The sequence below is a fragment of the Heptranchias perlo genome, chromosome 5 (genome assembly GCF_035084215.1).
Source record: "Heptranchias perlo isolate sHepPer1 chromosome 5, sHepPer1.hap1, whole genome shotgun sequence".
Taxonomy (NCBI): Eukaryota; Metazoa; Chordata; class Chondrichthyes; order Hexanchiformes; family Hexanchidae; genus Heptranchias; species Heptranchias perlo.
This window is the reverse complement of record NC_090329.1, coordinates 116,253,746-116,274,361: the sequence shown is the minus strand read 5'-3', so window position 1 is coordinate 116,274,361 and position 20,616 is coordinate 116,253,746. Positions and strand designations below refer to the sequence as shown.

The 20,616-nt window shown below is 50.4% G+C and overlaps 1 long non-coding RNA gene across 2 annotated transcripts in view; it reads left to right on the top strand.

Annotated features, from left to right (window-relative positions):
• Window positions 1-20,616, top strand: part of LOC137322041 (uncharacterized) — a 157,066-nt gene that overhangs the window by 13,876 nt on the left and 122,574 nt on the right. For both annotated transcript variants that reach the window (XR_010962947.1, XR_010962946.1), the window contains exon 2: window positions 16,687-16,894. This is a non-coding gene — a long non-coding RNA (uncharacterized lncRNA). The remainder of the gene's footprint in view (window positions 1-16,686; window positions 16,895-20,616) is intronic.

The following is a 20,616-nucleotide window of genomic DNA, read 5'->3' as shown; positions in this document are numbered from 1 at the left end:
AGCCAACTGGAGCATGTTCTAAAGGGCTGGTCAGGTGGGACCAGAGAGCCTGAAGTCCAAACATTCTGGTGGAGTGGCCCTTTTTGTTGGTACACAAAATACACTTGGGTAATTTGACATGGTGGAGTGTGTGCCTGCACCATGCCATTGGTCAGATAGACCCCTAACCCAATCCAAGGTCAGATTCTCTGTTTGGGATCTTGAGATGAAGATATCTGGAAATCATGGCTTATTAATTCGGGTGTGCCTATTTTTGGACGGATGGGGTTTGCAGGGGATCATTCCCTGCGCCTGAATGATAAGGCCCAAGGCGCCCCCAATATTGGTCCCCGAGCCTCATTAACATCGAGCCAGTGAGCTGTGGAGCAGAAGCTCGCAAGCAAAGCGCGATCGAAGATCAGGTAAGTGTGGAAGGTGGGGGGTGACCAGTGAGGAGGGTCGGGAGTTAGGGTTGACCAGGGTGGGGGCAAGTACGCAGGTAGTGGTGACCTGGGGGGGAGGCATGTAGTGGTGACCAGGGTCGGGGGGCATGTAGTGGTGACCAGGGTGGGGGGGGCATGTAGTGGTGACCAGGGTGGGGAGGACATGTAGTGGTGACCAGGGTGGGGGGGGGGGCATGTAGTGGTGACCAGAGTGGGGGGGCATGTAGTGGTGACCAGGGTGGGGGGGCATGTAGTGGTGATCAGGGTTGGGGGGCATGTAGTGGTGACCAGGGTGGGGGGGCATGTAGTGGTGACCAGGGTGGGGGGCATGTAGTGGTGACCAGGGTGGGGGGGCATGTAGTGGTGACCAGGGTGGAGAGGACATGTAGTGGTGACCAGGGTGGGGGGGGCATGTAGTGGTGATCAGGGTCGGGGGCATGTAGTGGTGACCAGGGTGGGGGGGGGCATGTAGTGGTGACCAGGGTGGGGGGCATGTAGTGTTGACCAGGGTGGGGGGGCATGTAGTGGTGACCAGGGTGGAAGGGCATGTAGTGGTGACCAGGGTGGGGGGCATGTAGTGTTGACCAGGGTCGGGGGCATGTAGTGGTGACCAGGGTGGGGGGGGGCATGTAGTGGTGACCAGGGTGGAAGGGCATGTAGTGGTGACCAGGGTGGGGGGCATGTAGTGTTGACCAGGGTGGGGGGCATGTAGTGGTGAACAGGGTGGGGGGGCATGTAGTGTTGACCAGGGTGGGGGGCATGTAGTGGTGACCAGGGTCAGGGGGCATGTAGTGTTGACCAGGGTGGGGGGGCATGTAGTGTTGACCAGGGTGGGGGGCATGTAGTGGTGAACAGGGTGGGGGTGTGTGTAGTGGTGACCAGGGTGGGGGGGCATGTAGTGTTGACCATGGTGGGGGGGCAAGTAATCGTGACCAGGGTGGGGGGGGCATGTAGTGTTGACTGGGGTGGGGGGGCATGTAGTGGTGACCAGGGTGGGAGGGCATGTAGCGGTGACCAGGGTCGGGGGGCATGAAATGGTGACCAGGGTCGGGGGGCATGTAGTGGTGACCAGGGTGAGGGGGAGCATGTAGTGGTGACGAGGGTGGGGGTGCAGGTAGTGGTGACCTGGGTGGGGGCTGTAGTAGTGACCAGGGTGGGGGGGCAGTGGGACAGGTAGTGGTGACCTGGGGTGGGGGGCACGGGGGGGCATGTAGTGGTGACGAGGGTGGGGGGGCATGTTGTGGTGACGAGGGTGGGGGTGCAGGTAGTGGACACCGGGCGGGGGGGGTGGTGGGGTGGGTGGCAGGTAGCGTGACTGGGGACTTAACATCAGCCATCAGTGGGGGGGTGGGGATTGGTGTCCAGCAGAGCCCGCGTCCTTTGACTGTGGGGTTAGGCCTAGCACTCCTGCTCCTCCTGCCTCCATATTCAGGTAAGGATATGTAAAATCTTGCCTTGTTGGAAGCGGCCTAACAAGTGGTGTTTTAGGACCACCTGTTAGGCCGCATGTAGGCCTGGTTTTCCTGAATGCAGCCGGCCCCAGTGCTGGTTGCCTCAGGGCAAACTAATCTTACAGAGGGGGCTCCAAACAGGTCTTAGGCCCCTGATTTGCAAATGCCGATTTTGTGGCCTTTACCAACATGGCGGGCGGCACACTTCCGACTCCGAATGAGCGTGCGATTCCTGCCAGCCACATTGGAGGCCTAGGAGGCCGATTGGCGCCTGAGAAACGGGCGGTGCACGGCTGAATTTCTAGGTCCACGACTTTGAGCTTGGTGAAGTTTATCTGCACTAATGAGCACCAAAGATGGTTTGCATGAGAAGGGAAGTCTTGCTCAAATGGATTATTTGTGACTCCGAGGCATTGTGAAGCTGAAGCTTTGTCAGGTGATCTGAGGCAGAAGACTCGCCATCTGAGAATCCACAGGAATATCCACCTTTACAGTGGATGCTACTGGTGGATGTTCCGCTGGGCTCGAAAATTCCTGGCATCCGTGACTGAATCCGGCTGAGACTGTGGAGATGTGTCTTTCCCTTACAGCAGGAAAGTTCCCCAGGGAAGTGATTCTGGTCAGCTTTGATCATAGTCTGCGTGGATTCATGAAATCAAAGTAGTCAACTCCAAGTAAGCCACAAACACAGCTGGAGTAAGAAGCGGAAACTCTTCACTGGTACAGTAAGGACTCCTCAGTCCTCAATTGGTGTTAACGGACATTGTTGGGGTCGGGTAGATCCTGCTGTCCAACCCCTTGTAGCACTTGACCCTTAAATGCTGAATCTTGGCGTAAAATCCAGGAGCGTGTTTCTTTTAATTCACAAGATGGCTTAATAAATTAAAAATTAATTGACGCCACCTGATTGATAAAGGTAGAGGATTAGAACGGTTGTGGAGTTGGACAAGTGACACCTTCTTCAGAATTAGCCACAGATGGTTCTGAAAGGGAGATCTGAAATGGCAGCACTGCCGTCAGGGAGGGGTGAACAAAAGGGACGGGGATCGCTGGCACAAGACGACCTGTGAAGCTATCTGAGAGCGACAGGTGGCATTACCTGAGCCAGCTGACCTGTGAGGCCCTCGTGGCACCTCTCAGCTTTCCGCAGCCTCTGCTCAGGTAATGTGAAATAATGGATTCCCAGAGCTGTTTCCTGGGGAACCCTCCCCCACTCTCCATTCCACACAGATAATAACTAAACCCAAGGGACCAGTAATGTGTCGGCGTTTGGGGTGTTCTTAATGAAGAACATAGATGCATTTAGGGGAAAGTAGATATACACACAAGGGAGGAAAGGCATAGAAGGATATGCTGATAGGGTTAGATGAAGAGGGGTGAGAGTAGGTTCGTGTGGAGCATAGACCAGTTGGGTCGAATGGCCTGTTTCTGTGCTGTAATTTCCATGTAATTCTATGTAAGATGGTGTAGTGGAGTTGAGTTGGCCCCAATTCTTAGAAAGGTAAACACTGCTACAGTAACATCCGACATGCACAGAATGAAATCTCCAGTGGACTGGACAGGTGACAGGTCAAATTTCTAATGTGCAGTTTCCTGAAGCACCAAATACCTACCTGCCTTTAGGAGCGGTCTGAAGATGGTGCACTCCACATTGTCCACACAGTTCTCATCCATTTCAAGGAAGGTTGGTAAGTGGGCAGCGCTGGACTCATTCCCAACATCTCTTTCTGCTGTTTTTTTTTATTCATTCATGGGATGTGGGCGACGCTGGCGACACCAGCATTTATTGCCTACCCCGAGTTGACCTTGAGAAGGTGGTGGTGAGCCGCCTTCTTGAATCGTTGCAGTCCGTGTGATGAAGGTTCTCCCACAGTGCTGTTAGGAAGGGAGTTCCAGGATTTTGACCCAGCGACGATGAAGGAACGGCGATGTATTTCCAAGTCGGGATGGTGTGTGACTTGGAGGGGAACGTGCAGGTGGTGTTGTTCCCATGTGCCTGCTGCTCTTGTCCTTCTAGGTGGTAGAGGTCGCGGGTTTGCGATTTGCTGTTGAAGAAGCCTTCAGTGCATCCTGTGGATGGTACACACTGCAGCTACGATGCACCGGTGGTGAAGGGAGTGAATGTTTAGGGTGGTGGATGGGGTGCCAATCAAGCAGGCTGCTTTGTCCTAGATGGCGTTGAGCTTCTTGAGTGTTGTTGGAGCTGCACTCATCCAGGCAAGTGGAGTGATCCCCAGGATGTTGATGGTGGGGGATTCGGCAATGGTAATGCTGTTGAATGTTTAGACTCTCTCTTGTTGGAGATGGTCATTGCCTGGCACTTGTCTGGAGCAAATGTTACTTGCCACTTATGAGCCCAAGCCTGGATGTTGTCCAGGTCTTGCTGCATGCAGGCTCGGACTGCTTCATTATCTGAGGGGTTGTGAATGGAACTTAAACTGTGCAATCATCAGCTAACATCACCATTTCTGACCTTATGATAGAGGGAAGGTCACTGATGAAGCAGCTGAAGATGGTTGGGCCTAGGACATTGCTCTGAGGAACTCCTGCAGCGATGTCCTGGGGCTGAGCTGATTGGCCTCCAACAACCACTACCATCTTCCTTTGTGCTAGGTATGACTCCCTTACAGACAGAGACGGGAGAATTTATAATGGGGAATAAGGAAATGGCAGAAAAATTAAACAAATACTTTGTGTCTGTCTTCACGGAAGAAGACACAAAAAACCTCCCAGAAATACTAGAGATGATGTGGAGATGCCGGTGATGGACTGGGATTGACAAATGTAAGGAATCTTACAACACCAGGTTATAGTCCAACGGTTTTATTTGAAAATCACAAGCTTTCGGAGGCTTTCTCCTTCGTCAGGTGAAGTGTGGGATTCCTTGAATGTTACCACATTTATAGTCAGAGAACAATACCTGGTGATTACAGATAATCTTTCCAACTGCCCGTTGTCAAGGCAATCAAAGTGTTCAGACAGAGAGATGTTACATACAGGACCACCGAATATACAAACGGCCAGAACAAAAGACAGACAGAGAGAGAGAGAGAAACATTCGAGAGGAAGAGAAAGACAGAGAATGACCCGTTATATTAAAAACAGATAACTTTTTTTCGCTGGTGGGGTTACGTGTAGCGTGACATGAACCCAAGATCCCGGTTGAGGCCGTCCTCATGGGTGCGGAACTTGGCTATCAATTTCTGTTCGACGATTTTGCGTTGTCGTGTGTCTCGAAGGCCGCCTTGGAGAACGCTTACCCGAAGATTGGTGGCTGAATGTCCTTGACTGCTAAAGTGTTCCCCGACTGGGAGGGAACCCTCCTGTCTGGCGATTGTTGCGCGGTGTCCGTTCATCCGTTGTCGCAGTGTCTGCATGGTCTCGCCAATGTACCATGCTCCGGGGCATCCTTTCCTGCAACATATGAGGTAGACAACGTTGGCCGAGTCACAGGAGTATGAACCATGTACCTGGTGGGTGGTGTCCTCTCGTGTGATGGTGGTATTTGTGTCGATGATCTGGCATGTCTTGCAGAGGTTGCCGTGGCAGGGTTGTGTGGTGTCATGGACGCTGTTCTCCTGAAAGCTGGGTAATTTGCTGCGAACGATGGTCTGTTTGAGGTTGGGTGGCTGTTTAAAGGCGAGTAGTGGAGGTGTGGGGATGGCCTTAGCGAGGTGTTCGTCGTCATCGATGACATATTGAAGGCTGCGGAGAACATGGCGTAGTTTCTCCGCTCCGGGGAAGTACTGGATGACGAAGGGTACTCTGTTGGTTGCGTCCCGTGTTTGTCTTCTGAGGAGGTCTATGCGATTTTTCGCTGTGGCCTGTCGGAACTGTCGATCGACAAGTCGAGCGTCATATCCCGTTCTTACGAGGGCGTCTTTCAGCGTCTGTAGGTGTCCATCGCGTTCCTCCTCGTCTGAGCAGATCCTGTGTATTCGTAGAGCCTGTCCATAGGGGATGGCCTCTTTGACGTGTTTAGGGTGGAAGCTGGATAAGTGGAGCATCGTGAGGTTGTCCGTGGGCTTGCGGTAGAGTGAGGTGCTGAGGTGCCCGTCTTTGATGGAGATTCGTGTGTCCAAGAAAGAAACTGATTCTGAACCAAGGGTCTGGCGAGAATGAGGAACTGAAGGAAATTAGAATTAGTAAAAAAATAGTACTGGAGAAATTAATGGGACTGAAAGTCGATAAATCCCAAGGACCTGATGATCTACATCCCACGGTTTTGAAAGAGGTGGCTATAGTGATAGTGAATGCATTGGTTGTCATTTTCCAAAATTCTATAGATTCTGGAATGGTTCCTGCAGATTGGAGGGTAGCAAATGTAACCCCACCATTCAACGCTCTCAAGACCAACCGCAACATCGTCATCAAACCAGCGGACAAAGGAGGAGCCATCGTCATACAGAACAGAACGGACGATTGCAGTGAAGCATACCGAAAACTGGACAACCAGGAACACTACAGGCGGTTACCCGCAGATCCGACCAAAGAACACACCCACCAGCTCAACAAACTGATCAAGACCTTCGATCCAGATCTTCAAAGCATCCTACGCGCTCTCATCCCACGTACTCCCAGCGTGGGAGACTTCTACTGCCTCCCAAAGATACACAAAGCCAACACACCCGGACGTCCTATCGTATCAGGCAACGGAACCCTGTGTGAGAACCTCTCTGGATACATCGAGGGCATCCTGAAACCCATCGTACAGGGAACCCCCGGCTTCTGTCGTGACACTACAGACTTCCTAGAAAAACTCAGTACCCACGGACCAGTTGAACCAGGAACACTTCTCACCACGATGGACGTCTCGGCACTCTACACCAGTATCCCCCACAATGACGGCATCGCTGCGACAGCATCAATACTCAACACCAACAACAGCCAATCTCCAGACACCATCCTACAACTCATCCGCTTCATCCTGGATCACAATGTCTTCACCTTCGATAACCAGTTCTTTACCCAAACACACGGAACAGCCATGGCGACCAAACTCGTACCCCAATACGCCAACATTTTCATGCACAAGTTCGAGCGTGACTTCTTCACTGCACAGGACCTCCAACCAACGCTATACACCAGATACATCGACGACATTTTCTTTCTATGGACCCACGGCGAAGAATCACTAAAGAGACTACACGATAACATCAACAAGTTCCATCCCACCATCAAACTCACCATGGACTACTCCTCAGAATCGGTTTCTTTCTTGGACACACAAATCTCCATCAAAGACGGGCACCTCAGCCCCTTACTCTACCGCAAGCCCACGGACAACCTCACGATGCTCCACTTTTCCAGCTTCCACCCTAACCACGTCAAAGAGGCCATCCCCTATGGACAGGCCCTGCGAATACACAGGGTCTGCTCAGACGAGGAGGAACGCGATGGACACCTACAGACGCTGAAAGACACCCTAGTAAGAACGGGATATGACGCTCGACTCATCGATCGACAGTTCCGATGGGCCACAGCGAAAAATCGCATAGACCTCCTCAGAAGACTAACACGGGACGCAACCAACAGAGTACCCTTCGTCGTCCAGTACTTCCCCGGAGCGGAGAAACTACGCCATGTTCTCCGCAGCCTTCAACATGTCATCAATGACGACGAACACCTCGCTATGGCCATCCCCACACCTCCACTACTCGCCTTTAAACAGCCACCCAACCTCAAACAGACCATCGTTCGCAGCAAATTACCCAGCTTTCAGGAGAACAGCGTCCACGACACCACACAACCCTGCCACGGTAACCTCTGCAAGACATGCCAGATCATCGACACAGATACCACCATCACACGAGAGGACACCACCCACCAGGTGCATGGTTCATACTCCTGTGACTCGGCCAACGTTGTCTACCTCATACGTTGCAGGAAAGGATGCCCCAGAGCATGGTACATTGGCGAGACCATGCAGACGCTGCGACAACGGATGAACGGACACCGCGCAACAATCGCCAGACAGGAGGGTTCCCTCTCAGTCGGGGAACACTTCAGCAGTCAAGGACGTTCAGCCACCGACCTTCGGGTAAGCGTACTCCAAGGCGGCCTTCGAGATACACGACAACGCAAAATCGTCGAGCAGAAATTGATAGCCAAGTTCCGCACCCATGAGGACGGCCTCAACCGGAATCTTGGGTTCATGTCACGCTACACGTAACCTCACCAGCGAACAAAAGTTATCTGTTTTTAATATAACGGGTCATTTGCTGTCTTTCTCTTCCTTCCGGATGTTTCTTTTCTTTGTTTCTGCCTCCATACTCTGTTTTTATTTACTTTTTTTTAATTTATTTTTTTGGTTGTTTGTATATTCGGTGGCCCTGTAGGTAACACCTCTCTGTCTGAACACTTTGATTGCCTTGGCAACGGGCAGTTGGAAAGACTTCTGTAATCACCAGGTATTGTTCTGTGATTTATAAATGCGAAAGTGTCGAGGATTTCTTGACATTCACCTGAGGAAGGAGGAAGCCTCCGAAAGCTTGTGATTTTCAAATAAAATTGTTGGACTATAACTTGGTGTTGTAAAATTGTTTACAATTGTCAACCCCAGTCCATCACCGGCATCTCCACATCATCACCACTATTTAAGAAAGGAGGGAGAGAGAAAACAGGGAACTACAGACCTGTTAGCCTGATAACAGTAGTAGGGAAAATGCTAGAATCTATTATAAAATATGTGATAACAGGACACTTAGAAAATAATAATAGGATTTGGCAAAGTCAACATGGATTTATGAAAGGGAAATCATGTTTGACAAACCTATTGGAGTTCTTTGAGGATGTGACTAGTAGAATAGATAAGGGGGAACCAGTGGATGTAGTGTATTTGGATTTTCAGAAGGCTTTCGATAAGGTCCCACACAGGAGGTTGGTGAACAAAGTTAGATCACATGGAATTGGGGGTAATATACTGGCATGGATTGAGAATTGGTTAACAGACAGAAAACAGAGAGTAGGAATAAACATGTCTTTTTCAGGTTGGCAGACTGTGACTAGTGGGGTACTGCAGGGATCGGTGCTTGGGCCCCAGCTATTCACACTCCATATCAGTGATTTGGATGAGGGGACAAAATGTAATATTTGCAAATTTGCTGATGACATAAAACTAGGAATGTGAGTTGTGAGGAGGATGCAAAGAGGCTTCAAGGGGATATAGACAGGCTAAGTGAATGGGCAAGAACATGGCAGATGGAATATAATGTGGAAAAATGTGAAGTTATCCATTTTGGTAGGAGAAACAGAAATGCAGAGTATTTTTTAAATGGTGAGAGATTGGGAAATGTTGATGTTCAAAGAGACCTGGGTGTCCTTGTACATGAGTTACTGAAAGCAAACATGCAGGTGCAGCAAGCAATTAGGAAAGCAAATGGTATGTTGGCCTTTATTACAAGAGGATTTGAGTACAGGAGTAAAGATGTCTTACTGCAATTATATAGGCCCTTGGTGTGACCACACCTGGAGTATTGTGTACAATTTTGGTCTCCTTACCTAAGAAATGATATACTTGCCATAGAGGGAGTGCAACAAAGGTTCACCAGACTGATTCCTGGGATGGCGGGATTGTCATATGAGGAGAGATTGAGTAGACTAGGCCTGTATTCTCTCGAGTTTAAAAGGATGAAAGGTGATCTCATTGAAACATACAAAATTCTTACAGGGCTCAACAGGGTAGATGCAGGGAGGATGTTTCCCCTGGCTGGGGAGTCTAGAACCAGGGGTCACAGTCTCAGAATAAGGGATAGGCCATTTAGGACTGAGATGAGGAGAAATTTCTTCACTCAGAGGGTGGTGAATCTTTGGAATTCTCTACCCCAGAGGGCTGTGGAGGCTCAGTCATTGAGTACATTCAAAACAGAGATTGATAGATTTCGAGATATTAAAGGCATCAAGGAATATGGGATAGTGCAGGAAATTGGCATTGAGGTAGAAGATCAGCCATGATCTTGTTGAATGGTGGAGCAGGCTCGGGGGGCCAAATGGCCTACTCCAGCTCCTATTTCTTATGTTCTTATGTTCCAGCCACTGGAGAGTTTTCCCCCAATTCCCATTGATTTCAATTTTACTAGGGCTCCTTGGTGCCACACTCGGTCAAATGCTGCCTTGATGTCAAGGGCAGTCACTCCCACCTCACCTCTGGAATTCAGCTCTTTTGTCCATGTTTGGACCAAGGCTGTAATGAGGTCCGGAGTCGAATCGTCCCGGCGGAACCCAAACTGAGCATCGGTGAGCAGGTTATTGGTGAGTAAGTGCCGCTTGATAGCACTGTCGATGACACCTTCCATCACTTTACTGATGATTGAGAGTAAACTGATGGGGCGGTAATTGGCTGGATTGGATTTGTCCTGCTTTTTGTGGACAGGACATACCTGGGCAATTTTCCACTTTGTCGGGTAGATGCCAGTGTTGTAGCTGTACTGGAACAGCTTAGCTAGTTCTGGAACACAAGTCTTCAGCACTACAGCCGGGATGTTGTCGGGGCCCATAGCCTTTGCTGTATCCAGTGCACTCAGCCATTTCTTGATATCACGTGGAATGAATCGAATTGGCTGAAGACTGGCTTCTGTGATGGTGGGGTATCGGGAGGAGGCTGAGATGAATCATCCACTCGGCACTTCTGGCTGAAGATTGTTGCAAACACTTCAGCCTTGTCTTTTGCACTCATGTGCTGGGCTCTGCCTTCATTGAGGATGGGGATGTTTATGGAGCCTCCTCCTCCCGTTAGTTGTTTAATTGTCCACCACCATTCATGACTGCAGAGCTTTGATCTGATCCATTGGTTGTGGGATCGCTTAGCTCTGTCTATAGCATGTTGCTTCTGCTGTTTAGCATGCATGTAGTCCTGTGTTGTAGCTTCACCAGGTTGGCACCTCATTTTTAGGTACGCCTGGTGCTGCTCCTGGCATGCTCTTCTACACTCCTCATTGAACCAGGGTCGATCCCCTGGCTTGTTGGTAATGGTAGAGTGAGGAATATGACGGGCCACAAGGTTACAGATTGTGCTGGAATACAATTGGAAGGGTGTGTTATGAGGAAAGATTGAGCAGGTTGGGTCTATACTCATTGGAGTTTAGAAGAATGAGAGGAAATCTTATTGAAACATACAAGATTCTGAGGGGACTCGATCGGGTAGATGCTGAGAGGATGTTACCCCTCATGGGGAATCTAAAACTAGCGGGCATAGTCTCAGAATAAGGGGTCGCCCATTTAAGACGGAAATGAGGAGAAATTTTTTCTCCCAGAGGGTCGTGAACCTTTGGAATTCTTTACCCCAAAAAGCTGTGGAGGCTGAGTCATTGAATACATTCAAGGCTGAGTTAGACAAATTTTTGATCAGCAAGGGAGTCAAAGGATATGGAGAAAAGGGCGGGAAAGTGGAGTTGAGGTAAAAATCAGATCAGCCATGATCTCACTAGATGGCGGAGCAGGCTCGAGGGACTGAATGGCCTACTCCAGCTCCTATCTCTTAATGTTCTTATGGTCTAATTCTGCTGCTGCTGATGGCCCACAGCGCCTCATGGATGCCCAGTTTTGAGCTGCTAGGTCTGTTCTGAAATTATCCCATTTAGCACGGTGGTAGTGCCACACAACACGTTTGACGGCGTCCTCAGTGTGAAGACGGGACTTTGTCTCCACGAGGACTGTGGTCATTCCTACCAATACTGTCATGGACAGATGCATCTGTGACAGGGAGATTGGTGAGGACGAGGATGAGGCGATTGATTTCCTTCTCATTCCCTTTCTCCATCTTCTTTTATTTAATTTCATCCTCCTAGAAAGGGACGGGCAAAAATAGGACTGCCCGGAGTCAAAAAGGAAACGAGCTGGAGTTGAAGCATATCGTATGAGGGTATGGGTCAGTTCTGAGATTGGCAGGTCGTGATCGCACCAGCAACATCTGGATCAAGGATTTCTCTCCATCTCCATCAATATCACTGTCCGAGTGAGCAACTCAAGCTCCATGTTTTATATTTTGGACTTCCAATGCACTGAATTCAATGAACAAGCAAACAGATAGTTATCCAAAACAAAATTAGGTGTAATATTCATGTTTTCTTTTTAAAACAGCCACTTTTTCCCAGTTACAGAATTTGCTGTGCTTCGAGTATTGTTTGTAGCACAAAACAATGGGAAAAATACATGAGCATCCATTTGCAACTGTGATTGCCTCTTTGTGAGGGTACTTCCCAGTTCCCTCTCTAGGGTCCTTTCATTTTCTCTGTAACTCTCCATGTCTTTTCTCTTTCTTTGTTAGCCCTCCTGCTCCCTTTCTCCTCCTCTTCCTGTATCAACAACAACTTGCATTTATATAGTGCCTTTAACTCCTAGTAATACGTCCCAAGACATCCACAAGAGTGTTATCAAACAAAATCTGACACCGAGCCACATAAAGAGATATTCGAGCAAGTGACCAAAAAATTGGTCAAAGAGATCGGTTTTAAGGAGCTTCTTAAAGGAGGAGAGAGAGGTATAGAGGCGGACAAGTTTAGTGAATTCCAGACCTTAGGGCCTAGGCAGCTGAAGTGTCTTCTTTCTTTCTCTGTCCGTGACTCTTCTCTTACTCTCATTCACTCTCCTGTGTCTCTTTTCCTCTCTATCTTTTTGTCGTCCTCCTCTTTCCTCACCCTCCCTACACCCAGCAGTCAGACTCAGGATCCCAAAGAACGCCGCCCGGCTGCACATTCTAAAACTGGACAGCGGGGGGGTCAGTCAGCATCTGAAAGAGAAGGACAGGTCAACGTTTGGGTGGGGACCCTTCATTGCTCCTTCTAAAATCGCTCTTATACTTATAATTATATAATTATACTCTTACAATTTTAATTGTTCCCTCTGGGAAGCTCCCTTCAATTACACAAACCAGGATTCCCAGTGCACAAATGGACATGGATGAGAAATTCCTCCAATCATGTCTGATCATTGGGATTTCCAGTAACCATGGAAACTAAAGGAGCAGATGGCAAGATTTTTGAGAAAACGGGCAGTGTCCTATATTTTCTGCGGTGGTAAAGTTCCCTGTAATTGTTCTGAATCAGGGTCCCCCTCGGATGGACCCCGGTGGAATATTTCTTGTTTCTGGTCTGAAACGCCCGACTGGGGGTGGGGGTGGGGGGAGTGAGATTGTGAGGCCTCCTGCCTGGAGGTAACGGAGTGGCAAAGGGGGCTCTTGATTCACCACTGCTAAAGATGGGGATTGACCCTTCCCCTTCCCACTGACGATGTGGCCGATGCTATCTGTCCAAGAGCCCCTCGCTGGGAGTCAGGAGCACCCGCCTGAGTCATGTGGTAGGCCCTATAAACAAGCCAATCGAGGGACCTAGGCCATATATAAGACCCCACTTGCCATTTTAGGACTCAACTGAGTGGAGCGTTTTAGCGGGAGCTCCAGCCAAAATGGAGAGCCCAGAGGAACATAAAAACATAAGAAATAGGAGCAGGAGAAGACCATACAGCCCCTCAAGCCTGCTCCACCATTCACTAAGATCATGGCTGATCTTCAACCTCAACTCCACTTTCCCACCTGATCCCCATATCCCTTGATTCCCCTAGAGTCCAAAAATCTATCCATCTCAGCCTTGAATATACTCAACGACTGAGCATCCACAGCCCTCTGGGTTGGAGAATTCCAAAGAAATTCCTCCTCATCTCAGTCTTAAATGGCCGACCCCTTACCCTGAGACTATGCCCCCAGTTCTAGACTCTCCAGCCAGGGGAAACAGCTTCTCATCATCTACCCTGTCAAGCCCCCTCAGAATCTTGCACGTCTCAATGAGATCACCTCTCATTCTTCTAAACTCCAGAAATTAGGCCCATTCCACTCAATCTCTCCTCATAGGACAACCCTCTCATCCCAGGAATCAATCTAGTAGAAGATAAATCGTCCCCCCTCCTGAGAATGTCCCCCCCCCCACACTCCGATATTTTGGCGGCCCGCAGTCGGAGGCCTGTGTCCTGGAGCACTTGTTTTCTGACCGCAGCTGCCAGCTGTGTGTAAATGAGGCCTGGCCCTCAAAATGGACCTGGCCTCCCGCTGGCACTATCGGGTGGGCAGTCGCCATGCCAGCCTCCAGAAGGCTGCATGGAGGGAGGGGGGGAAATCTCCCCCACATAGTCTGATATTTGAGCCCCATAAAACAATCCATTTCTGCTCTGTATTCAGGGGTTGGAGGGTCTAGGCGCTGGGAGGCAGGATTCAAATTAACCCACAAAACCTAACCCACTACCAAAGAGACGTAAATCCCGAATTCCATAGTCCTGGGGCCCACAGAGTTACCGTAATCTGGGTAGGCGGGAGTGGGATTGGGGGCAGGACCTGGTTACACTGCCCATCTCATAGAAGTGGGGACAAGGGCACAATTTGCCTGTTCACAAATGGGCACATGCATTTAGATGCCGTGCCAATGAGGGAATGCTTTGTATAACGTGCACCCCGCCAATGGCGCACGGGCATTGCAGGCTGGGTAGAATGCCCATCAGTCCATGGTGCCCAGCGTTGTGAGAGCCTTGGAAGGATTTAACATTTAAACGGTCTGTTTCACTGAATGCAGTAATTGATTGCTTTGGGGAAACTGGTTGAAGGGAACGTGGCAGCATTCCAAACATTTTTATACTCTCACTTACACTGCAACTGGGCTGCTCTGCTAAATCCTCCCTCCCACCTGAGCTGGGCGCCCCATCGCTCTCACTAATGGTGTGAGCACCCACCGGAGATGCGGCCTGGGTCAGGGGCACCTTCATGGGGCAGGTGGAAGTTTAAAGAAAGGCTAATTTTTTTTAATGAAGATTGTTAGCTGTTGTAAGGACGCTTGTGTTGAAAGTAATGGTGGCAACAATACGAATGAGAAAGAAATAACTTGGATTCATATCGCACCTTTCACGACAGCAGGACGTCCCAAAGCACTCCCAGCCAACGAAGTACTTTTGAAGTATAGTCACTGTTGTAATGTAGAAAACACAGCAGCCAATTTGTGCACAGCAAGGTCCCACAAACAGCAATGAAATAAATGTTCAGAATATCTGCTTTACTGATGTTGGTTAAGGGATAATGATTGGCCAGGACACCTGGCGAACTCCCCTGCTCCTCTTTAACATAGTCCTGTGGGAACTTTTACGTCCACCTGAAAGAGGGGGCTCAGTTTAATATCTCAGCCGAAGGACAGCACTCCCTAAGTACTTCAATGATGAATCAGCCTGGATTATGTGCACAAGTCTCTGGAGTGGGATTTCAACCCATCAACCTTTGGACTCAGAGGTGATTGGCCTACCACTGAGCCACAGGTGACACTCAGGAATGTACAGGAATCGGCAGGAATAGGGTGAAAACCCACAAATATAAAAAAAGATAATGTACCAAAAGTATTGCATAACTTTCTCTTATCTAGTTTCAGGGTTTAAACCGACTGTGGCGATATCATTAATTAAAGGGTGTATCAAGAAGGGAACTTTCACCACACAGACTGCAGCGGTTCAAGAAGGCGGCTCACCACCACCTTCTCAGGGGCAATTGGGGATGGGCAATAAATGCCGGCCTCGCCAGCCATGCCCACGTCCCGTGAATGTATATAAAAAAAGAGAGTGTCTTTTGAGATTCTGGTTTATTTAGTTTGCCAGGGCCATGAGCAGGAGACTAACATTGGCAGTGGCCCACACTGTACCTGATCTAACTGTGCTTCACACTGTTACTTAACACAGAATGAAAGGATGCTTATCCTTCGGCTCTGTCATCCATCAACTTAATGAGCACAGCAAAAAGCAGTTGACCTTACTCCTGACAGAAAATAAATTAAAAGTGAGAGCACAACGTGGGTTAGAGTTGAATTATTGGAACCAGCTTTCATTTGGTCTTTTGAGTAGAGCGCTCTGCTTGATATAGAAGCTCATTTTGACATAAACGAGACTGACGAAAGATCATTTACCACAATAAAAAGGATGGAAAAATGAAACCGCACGGGTAAACAAAGTGCGAGTGAGAATCTTTTCTTTTCCGCTCCTGTCTCCACCTTCCCTTCCTGAAGGTGTTGACTCCCCGTTGGAGAAACTTCACAAGAACCAATCGACTTGGAGCACCTCACTGAACCCCGGCTGATTTTCCCCCTCTCTAACCCAGGGGGTCTGAGGCCAACTGCATCACTCCAGTTGAGCGCAGATTGGCAATCGAATCAATGACCTTGCAGTGTTGTAGGGCCCAGCTATTCACTGAGCTACCAGGGAGTCCTGGAGGGAGAACCAGTGAATGTTGTAATCAGACCAGTTCCACCCATTTCTCTGGACTGCCGGAACTACTGATGGGACATCAGTGGTAATTCCGTGGAATTCCAACCCCAGTCAACTTAAATGCTGCAATGTTTAAGTGTTGGTAGAATTTCAGTTAAAAATTTAGTTTGTTTTCCTTTGAAATTATGAACAATTTTACAACACCAAGTTATAGTCCAACAATTTTATTTTAAAATCCACAAGCTTTCGGAGGCTTCCTCCTTCCTCAGGTGAATGTGAACATTCACCTGAGGAAGGAGGAAGCCTCCGAAAGCTTGTGGATTTTAAAATAAAATTGTTGGACTATAACTTGGTGTTGTAAAATTGTTTACAATTGTCAACCCCAGTCCATCACCGGCATCTCCACATCATTTGAAATTATGCATATCTTTAAACAAGACACCCCTTTTCCCTGGCTCTGCTCTTGCATAAAAGCTGTTCACATCTAACGTGATGAAATGTCATCGACCCGAAACGTTATCTTTGTGCTTTCCTCTCCACAGACACTGCCTGACCTGCTGAGTGTTTTTCAACATTTGCTCTTTATGTTTCAGAGTACCGTTTGCCGTTACCCTGCAATCTGCTCTTTATAGGGGTTATTTTCGAACTCTGTGCTCCTGATAGGGAGCCTCGCCCAGCGAGAGAGCATCTTGGGAAATTCCGGCACGCGACACCTATGACTTCCCGTCCACGGTGAGCAGAAAATCACGCACATCACAAGCCAAAGTCTCGGTGGGCAGGACTTCCAGGGGCAAGTGAGAGGTTGGTTAAAATTTGAAAAATCTGAAACCTGACCCCAACCCGCTGTGAACGCACCTACTTCCGATTTAACGGAGGCGGGTTTGGGTGTGGTCGAGTGACCCGCTCTGGAGAGGCGGGTCTGTCATTATAATATGTTAATGAGTGTCCTTTCAGGAGATTTTGGCAACGGTTTGAAATGAACGCCTCCTGCACAGGTTTCTCGGGCTTCGGGAAACTCGGTAGTAAAACAGAGGCGAGGTTGAGCGGCACTTCATGGAGGTGGTTAAAGGTCAGGTGTCTCGATATGAATAAAGGTTCAGTGCTCACAACTGCTTTCTCAGTTCCTTCTGTGAAACGGTTTGGTAAGAGTACTTGTTGTGACAGACGTAGTTGTAGAGTTTGGAGGTGATCACGCAAAGAACATCAGGATGGATGGCACCATAGCTGCTTTCAATTGGACTTCAGACGAGGAAGAAAATCAGCATCCACATCAGCAAGGTCGTACTGTGGTTGGAGCTGCAGGTGGACCACAGAGAGGGGAGCAACAGAGAGGTGGACAACAGAGAGGTGGACAACAGAGAGGTGGACCAACAGAGAGGTGGACAACAGAGAGGTGGACAACAGAGAGGGGAGCAACAGAGAGGTGGACCAACAGAGAGGTGGACCAACAGAGAGGTGGACCACAGAGAGGGGAGCAACAGAGAGGTGGACCACAGAGAGGTGGACAACAGAGAGGTGGACAACAGAGAGGGGAGCAACAGAGAGGTGGACCACAGAGAGGTGGACCACAGAGAGGTGGACCACAGAGAGGGGAGCAACAGAGAGGTGGACCAACAGAGAGGTGGACAACAGAGAGGTGGACAACAGAGAGGGGAGCAACAGAGAGGTGGACCACAGAGAGGTGGACCACAGAGAGGTGGACCACAGAGAGGGGAGCAACAGAGAGGTGGACCAACAGAGAGGTGGACCACAGAGAGGTGGACCACAGAGAGGGGAGCAACAGAGAGGTGGACAACAGAGAGGTGGACAACAGAGAGGGGAGCAACAGAGAGGTGGACCACAGAGAGGTGGACCACAGAGAGGTGGACCACAGAGAGGGGAGCAACAGAGAGGTGGACCACAGAGAGGGGAGCAACAGAGAGGTGGACCACAGAGAGGGGAGCAACAGAGAGGTGGACAACAGAGAGGGGAGCAACAGAGAGGGGAGCAACAGAGAGGTGGACCACAGAGAGGGGAGCAACAGAGAGGTGGACCACAGAGAGGGGAGCAACAGAGAGGTGGACCACAGAGAGGGGAGCAACAGAGAGGGGAGCAACAGAGAGGTGGACAACAGAGAGGGGAGCAACAGAGAGGGGAGCAACAGAGAGGTGGACAACAGAGAGGGGAGCAACAGAGAGGTGGACCACAGAGAGGGGAGCAACAGAGAGGGGAGCAACAGAGAGGTGGACAACAGAGAGGGGAGCAACAGAGAGGGGAGCAACAGAGAGGGGAGCAACAGAGAGGTGGACCACAGAGAGGTGGACAACAGAGAGGGGAGCAACAGAGAGGTGGACCAACAGAGAGGTGGACAACAGAGAGGTGGACAACAGAGAGGGGAGCAACAGAGAGGTGGACAACAGAGAGGGGAGCAACAGAGAGGTGGACCAACAGAGAGGTGGACAACAGAGAGGGGAGCAACAGAGAGGTGGACAACAGGGAGGGGAGCAACAGAGAGGTGGACCACAGGGAGGGGAGCAACAGAGAGGTGGACCACAGAGAGGGGAGCAACAGAGAGGTGGACAACAGAGAGGGGAGCAACAGAGAGGTGGACAACAGAGAGGTGGACAACAGAGAGGGGAGCAACAGAGAGGTGGACAACAGAGAGGTGGACCAACAGAGAGGTGGACAACAGAGAGGTGGACAACAGAGAGGTGGACCAACAGAGAGGTGGACAACAGAGAGGTGGACAACAGAGAGGGGAGCAACAGAGAGGTGGACCAACAGAGAGGTGGACAACAGAGAGGGGAGCAACAGAGAGGTGGACCACAGAGAGGTGGACCACAGAGAGGTGGACCACAGAGAGGGGAGCAACAGAGAGGTGGACCAACAGAGAGGTGGACAACAGAGAGGTGGACAACAGAGAGGGGAGCAACAGAGAGGTGGACCACAGAGAGGTGGACCACAGAGAGGTGGACCACAGAGAGGGGAGCAACAGAGAGGTGGACCACAGAGAGGGGAGCAACAGAGAGGTGGACCACAGAGAGGGGAGCAACAGAGAGGTGGACCACAGAGAGGGGAGCAACAGAGAGGTGGACCACAGAGAGGGGAGCAACAGAGAGGGGAGCAACAGAGAGGTGGACAACAGAGAGGGGAGCAACAGAGAGGGGAGCAACAGAGAGGTGGACCACAGAGAGGGGAGCAACAGAGAGGTGGACAACAGAGAGGGGAGCAACAGAGAGGTGGACCACAGAGAGGGGAGCAACAGAGAGGGGAGCAACAGAGAGGTGGACAACAGAGAGGGGAGCAACAGAGAGGTGGACCACAGAGAGGGGAGCAACAGAGAGGGGAGCAACAGAGAGGTGGACCACAGAGAGGTGGACAACAGAGAGGGGAGCAACAGAGAGGTGGACCAACAGAGAGGTGGACAACAGAGAGGGGAGCAACAGAGAGGGGAGCAACAGAGAGGGGAGCAACAGAGAGGTGGACCACAGAGAGGTGGACAACAGAGAGGGGAGCAACAGAGAGGTGGACCAACAGAGAGGTGGACAACAGAGAGGTGGACAACAGAGAGGGGAGCAACAGAGAGGTGGACAACAGAGAGGGGAGCAACAGAGAGGTGGACCAACAGAGAGGTGGACAACAGAGAGGGGAGCAACAGAGAGGTGGACCAACAGAGAGGGGAGCAACAGAGAGGTGGACCAACAGAGAGGTGGACAACAGAGAGGTGGACAACAGAGAGGGGAGCAACAGAGAGGTGGACAAGAGAGAGGGGAGCAACAGAGAGGTGGACCAACAGAGAGGTGGACAACAGAGAGGGGAGCAACAGAGAGGTGGACCACAGGGAGGGGAGCAACAGAGAGGTGGACCACAGAGAGGGGAGCAACAGAGAGGTGGACAACAGAGAGGTGGACAACAGAGAGGTGGACAACAGAGAGGTGGACAACAGAGAGGGGAGCAACAGAGAGGTGGACAACAGAGAGGGGAGCAACAGAGAGGTGGACCAACAGAGAGGTGGACCACAGGGAGGTGGACAACAGAGAGGTGGACAACAGAGAGGTGGACCACAGGGAGGTGGACAACAGAGAGGTGGACAACAGAGAGGTGGACAACAGAGAGGTGGACAACAGAATGGTGGACAACAGAGAGGTGGACAACAGAATGGTGGACAACAGAGAGGTGGACAACAGAGAGGTGGACAACAGAATGGTGGACAACAGAGAGGGGAGCAACAGAGAGGTGGACAACAGAATGGTGGACAACAGAGAGGGGAGCAACAGAGAGGTGGACAACAGAGAGGTGGACAACAGAGAGGTGGACAACAGAGAGGTGGACAACAGAATGGTGGACAGTAGAGAGGTGGACCATAGAGAGGTGGACCAACAGAGAGGTGGACCAACAGAGAGGTGGACCACAGAGAGGTGGACAACAGAGAAGTGGACCACAGGGAGGTGGACAACAGAGAGGTGGACAACAGAGAGGTGGACCACAGAGAGGTGGACAACAGAGAGGGGAGCAACGGAGAGGGGAGCAACAGAGAGGGGAGC